Here is a 6,255-nt window from a genome sequence, read left to right on the forward strand (position 1 = left end):
GACTTGGTATAACCTTCTAATTCTGTGTCTCATTTTGAAATGCAGCCCTTCAGAGAGTACATGACGTCATCAACCACACTTGCTCATTCAAATCCATTTGCCATTCCAATTGGCACTGGGCCAGAGAGAGGATGACTATATGACATAAGAAATAAAAATTGTATCCATATCTACCTATATGTCTGGCAATCGATTACCTACTTACCTGCCACCATTTATAACTGTCCACATTCCACAAAAGCTGAGATGTGCTCTGTGACATTTTCATTAGCTGAACTTTGTCATTCCTCTGACAGGATGACACTTGTCACATCACCAGCTCTTTCCTGGCACATATGGTTTCCCTCCAGCTTGACACTTAGGATCTCCCCATTGCAAACAGCAGATGCTGGCAACGGCTGGCTACTTTATGTGAAAAAGGAATTTATTTAAAGGACATGGGAAGCCTAGAATCCAGGGAAGTTCCAGAGATCTGGTAGAAGGACTAATCACAGCTGCTGGGATGAATTAACTCCAGCACGTCAATCCTGCTCTCAAAGTAACAGAGTCTAGAGAGAAAGTCCGGTTGGCTTAGCTTGGGCACGTGTCTTTTTCTAAGCCAGAGGGAGTGGGCACCTTGATTAACATGCTTACCAAACTTGCAGCATGGATGGGTGGGGGGCAGTCATTTCCCACAGGGAAATCAGGGTGCTGTTACCAGAAGGGGCCGGATGCTGGGCAGGCTAATCCAGCCAACCGCAGCAACAGCTGAGCACTGCCTGAAACAATACCCAAGCAGTAAACAGGACTCATAGGAGGAAATAATAAAACAACATTGTTGCTGCTTTCCCTGTCTCTTTAAACCTGCTTAGTGAAAGAAATCTACTTACTCCCTATCCCAGGAAGTATAAACTGCACTCACTTCTAGATTAAAAGAAACACACACCCTATGCTCCCTTTAAGAGGCAGCCACAATCTTAAATTCAGCCATAGAATGTTAATTCTATTAGCACTTTCATCTTCATTCAAAGATAAAACTTTTCCCCTCCTTTTTCCAACTGGGGTGGGTTGCAGGCAAGCTGTCTGCCTTTAGCAAGGAGAGCGGTCAGCCTATTTTTTCTTCCTCTCGCTACCTGCTGCTTCTCATCCCTCCATGGTCACAGCAGGGGAAGATGGAGTGGGATGGAGGAAAAGAAAAGTTTGTATTTAACTGGTAGCATCATAAAATGGCCTCGTGCTCCCCTTAGCACAGCAAATATTTAAAGCTGACTCTGTCTCTTCTGGGCATTTTCATGCTTTTTTTTTTTTTTTGAGACTTCCCTGCTGTGTCTCTTTCAGAGCAACTCTGCTGCTCTCAGCCTCCCCAGCAACCCTGAGCAGTTTGAGGGACAGGCACTGGCATCCCACCCATGACGGGGTGTGTGTGCGCGCGCACACACATACAACTCTCAGCACACCTTTCGTCAAAGAAAAGAAATCCTCTTAAAAGAATTCTTTCCTCCCCGATCACCATCCCCAACATTTCAGTTACATCTTTATAGACTGTGAAAGGATTCAAGAACTGTAAATAATTTTTAAAAATAATCTTTGCCAACAGGTGACAGTGGCATTTTGTTTTCATTTGCATTTCTTTAATTATTAATGAGAGTACCTATTTTTCATATGCCCTGTGGATATGTCTAATAATAGAAATAGCTAACAGAGCTCTTACTGTGTACCAGCTACTTGACTTACGCTAACTCACTTACTCCTCCCATGAATCCTATGAAGTGGGTGCTATTCTTATTCCCATTTGGCAGATGAGATCCAGGAGGATGAATTAGCTTGCCCAAGGCCACACAGTTAGTGGGGCTGGTTCTGGAGTGCTCCTACCTGACTTTTTCACCATTTCCTGTTCTCCTCATTCTGCTCTTTTTCCTGCCCTGTTTCTTCTCCTTCCTCTCTGTATTCTTCATTTTCCCAGGGAGCATTTTGATCTTACTGTTGTCAACCTATTCTGTTCAGCTCTACACACGTAAGGAACATATAGCACATGCCAAACACTGTATTAGAGACTGAGAGACAGATGCAACCCAGTGTGACCTCAAGTAGTCATCTGATCAGGAATTATGCATTGCACGTGTGCAGCTCATCATGGTTTCCCAAGCATGTTCACAATTCTCCCACCACAGGTCTTGGTTTCAGAGAGGTTAAGTGACTTGTCCACGGTCACACAACCTAGAAGTGGTGGAAGACGGAAGAGACTCTAAGGGCTTCTGGCATACGAATCAATCAGTCTCGTGTGAGCAATTCAGACCTTTTCTACTTTTACTGTTTTTATTGTTACTCCATGTCCAGGGACAATTTGCCATTAGAAATAGCTTTCATCTCCATTTTGGGACTATTCTTGAAGCTTAAACCTCTGGTTATTTGAGGTGTGTTACTATGGCAACAGGGACACTAAAAAACAGAATAGCAGTACAAGTTTCACATCCACAGACTATGGTGTGCAAACATGTAACTTCATTTTCTTATAACTCAAGTTAATGTCTAACCTTGAGCCCCTATTCTGCTTGATGCAAGAAACGCATTCCAGTTACTTTCAAATCAACTCAATAAAATCCAGTACTTCTTAGCCATTTTCTTATGTAAAACTTAGTCAATTCAAGATGATTTCCCCTTTCCCCTTGGGAGTGGTATTGAGGTGCTGGAGAAAGACAGGATTCTGCAAATGCTCCCCCAGCAGTGTTATAGGTGGATGGCGGTGTCTGTCTGCAGTTTTTACGGGCCTCACAGTTGGCCTTGGCTGGGGTAATATTTAGTCCTCCTTTGAATGGAGACTGCTGGGTGCTGGGGATGCCTGGGTTGTGGTCACATGTCCATCAGATTAGCTGTGGAGACAGTCCAGACCACATCCCTCTGCTGCATGTCCCCTCATCCTGAGACACCTCTCCCAGGGCTCCAGCTCGCTCTGGCAGGCTCTCTCTCTCTCTCTCTCTCTCTCTCTCTCTCTCTCTCTCTTTCTGTTTCTCCCTCTCCCCACTCATAGGAACTAGATGTTCTTGTGCCACTCCCAAGGTCTAGAAAATGCAGGGGCTCCCCTTGCCTCAAGGCCAAAATGAGATGGAGAAAAGGAAAAGGAGGAGAGGAAAAAAACACAATGGTTAACATCTCAAATATCCTTCTGTCATATTAGTACAAATTGCCTCCTTCAAAAGAGTAGTATTTTTTTATTGCCAAGTGAAAATCTACCACCATATCTCTTTTGTTGCTATTTAACCAGCGTTGTACATCTTGGACTGATCAAAGAAATACCAAGCACTTCGCCTCCCCCAGGAACTCTCACAGATGGACCTCTTTGATCTCCATCCCAAACACACAACCTGTGACATGGTCATCTGCTGAGAACCATCTCCACCCTCCCCAGTCATTGGGGTCTGCACCAGGGACCTGCCACTCTGTTCTTAGCCTCACTTTTCACTCTCTAAATTCTTAAATCACATGAACCAACCCAACGCTGATACGTTTATTTTTCTTTTCCTTCTTTTCTTCACATAAGTGTTTGTTTTCTAACTTTTTATACTTGCCTTCAATTCTCTTTGGAAAGAGATGAGGTCTAAAGTAAGATTGTAATAAATAAAATCCCTGTAGCCCTTTTAAGGTTCAACGAGTAGAACTACCCACATTATGTCAGATGTGTATGCACCATAATTTTCCTGACACCAAATTGCTTTCATTTTGAATCAATTTCTTCATGTGAAGCCTTTGATGTTTTCCCCCCTTCTGAGTCAGTGATCCTAATAGGCAAAAGAAAGAAAAGGAATTACAGTGTTGAGTTATCTATGATATCTCAGGCTCTATGCTGGACACGTTTATCTATGTTATCTCATTGCACGCACCCTAGATTTATAGGGCCTGACCGGAAGCTAAAGCCTTATTACCCTAAGGTCCAGACAAGCCCATCTGGCAGCTACAGGGAAGATGAGATGGATGAGGATGAAGGGACTGGTTTGAGCCTCCTGGGAAAAAATTAATTGTCTAAGCTTGAAGAGAGAATCCACTGGAAGAGAGAAATTGGCCCACTAATCCATTCAACAAATATTTGCTGAACGTCTCCAATGTACCCAATACTATGCTAGGCACTGTGGATACCATTGCGAGAAATTCAAGGGCAATGAACCAGTTTTGGAGGAGAGTGAATTCCAAGTGTAACAAAGTGTATGCAACTCTGTCTTGTAACCCAGACCCCAGTCCTAAGGCATGACAGCTGCACAACACGACAAACAAATACTGAAACTTGCTTTGGTTCCATTTTCAAGAAACAATAAGAAGGGACAGTAAGAGAAATCCTAGGCCAGTGGTTTCTGCATCCCGGGAGACCACGCACTCTACGCCAACACCAAGACATGACTCAGCAATATTGTTGGACACCAGGAGGGCACCCAAATGGGACATCAGTAGAGGCTGGGGATATTACCCCAAACAGCCAAAGCAAGGAGGAGGGATAAAGCAAGAGAAGTTGATAGGACTGGGCCCAGACTGAGATCCATGCTGGGGCTTGCAAGGATTCAATGAGAAAAATCAGGGAAAAGCTACAATTCCCACAGTCCTAATGGATGTGGAGCCTGAGAAATACAGATTTGTATTTCTTTGTAGAGACTTCTGCAAAGTCTCTACTGTTATCCCAAGCTAATGGGGTTAGGTTATTTCACAGAGGCTCCGAGGAGCTAAGAAACTTGCTCAAGGTCACTGATTTAGTAATGATCTTTCTCCAAAGCCCTTCCCAGACCTAGTCCATCATGAGGTGTGGTGGAAAAGTCTCAGGATTCTCATCTCTGCTCTGCTGTTAACATGTTATGAGACCTGGACAAGTGAATTTATTTCCTTGAGCTTCAGTTTTTCCATTCTTTAAAGGAAGGCATTGGGCTAGAAGAGCTACAGCATTCTGTGACATTTATACTAATTGCAGCCCCTCAGCACCGGTTCTGGGTTCCCTCGATACTCTAACCCAGTCTTTCATATCCAGACAAACCCCGCCTTACTTCCTATCACAGCTTCTTGACTCCAGCCAAACCAGTTTTCTCACTGTCCTGGAACACAGCACATTCATATTCATTCCTGACCCTTTGCCAAATCCCTCCTTAGAGACTCTAAGAAAATTGGAATGCACATCCCGGTCAGACCACAGTCTCTCCAGCCCATTGTTGGAAAGGACATGGCCACTGCCTTCCCCAATAGCGACCTTCAAGGCGGGCATATGTCAGTGCCCCTGGGGACCCATTTACAGCTCTTTGACAGTAATTTGCCTGGACCCTTGCGACTTCATTTATAGTTCCGTCATGTACTACTTCGTGGACTGATGCGTTTCACAAGTTTATTACCCATTTCTTTTATTTGTTCTAACTGTTTCTCACTCATCTTCCCCTCCAGCAAGTGTTTGGGTTGAATCAGTCCTTGTTCGCCTCCTCCTGGTTATGGATGAGTTTACTGATCCCCATCGTCTCCTTTTTCAGTCTAGAGAATTCTAACCTTTATGGCCTGTCTTCCTTTAGTAGCCTTCAATTGCTCTATCTTTATTCCTTCTCCAGTGTCAGAATATTCCTCCAGATGCTCAGTGACTCACCACAAATCAAGGAGGGGAGGGTGTATCATGTTTAGGGAAATGCAAGGGCGTGGACTCAGTTATTTTCAGTCTCCCCCCTTGCTGATGCCTGATGCGTGTTTTCTTGGCCTTTGGAGCAAAGCAGTTCTTCAAACTCATGAACTGGAAGGGAAAATGCTTTCAAAGACACAGGCCCTTTTCTGGCTTTTGACAGAGACGTTAGTCACAAAGTTTGGATTTGTTTATTTTTAAACATACTTGCACGTGCCATGTTAAATTCATCTGCCCCGTTTCTGCCAATTTACACAGACTCAGTTGATAACAAAAAAATAATTAACATTTAGCGAGCCCCAGGCACTATGTGCAGTATTTTTCTTAATCCTCTCTGCAACCCTCCGTGAAGTACGAATTATTCTCACTCATGTTTGAGAATGGGAATATTAAGAAACAGAGATTAAGTAATTTGATCATCATGCAGCTGGCGAATGGCAGAGCCTAGATTCAAGCCCAGGGAAGCTGAGATTTTCAGCCTTAATGCCCCATGCAGTTAACCCTGGCTGTACATTAGAATCATCTGGGAACGCTGAAAAACAAAAAACAAAAAACCAGTCCCCCAGACCCCACCCAGGGCAGCTAACTCAGACTCTCTGGGGGCTGGGGTCCAGATACAGACATCTTCAAAAGCTCCCCCAGGC

The sequence above is a fragment of the Hipposideros armiger genome, unplaced genomic scaffold, assembly GCF_001890085.2.
Source record: "Hipposideros armiger isolate ML-2016 unplaced genomic scaffold, ASM189008v1 scaffold_8, whole genome shotgun sequence".
NCBI lineage: Eukaryota > Metazoa > Chordata > Mammalia > Chiroptera > Hipposideridae > Hipposideros > Hipposideros armiger.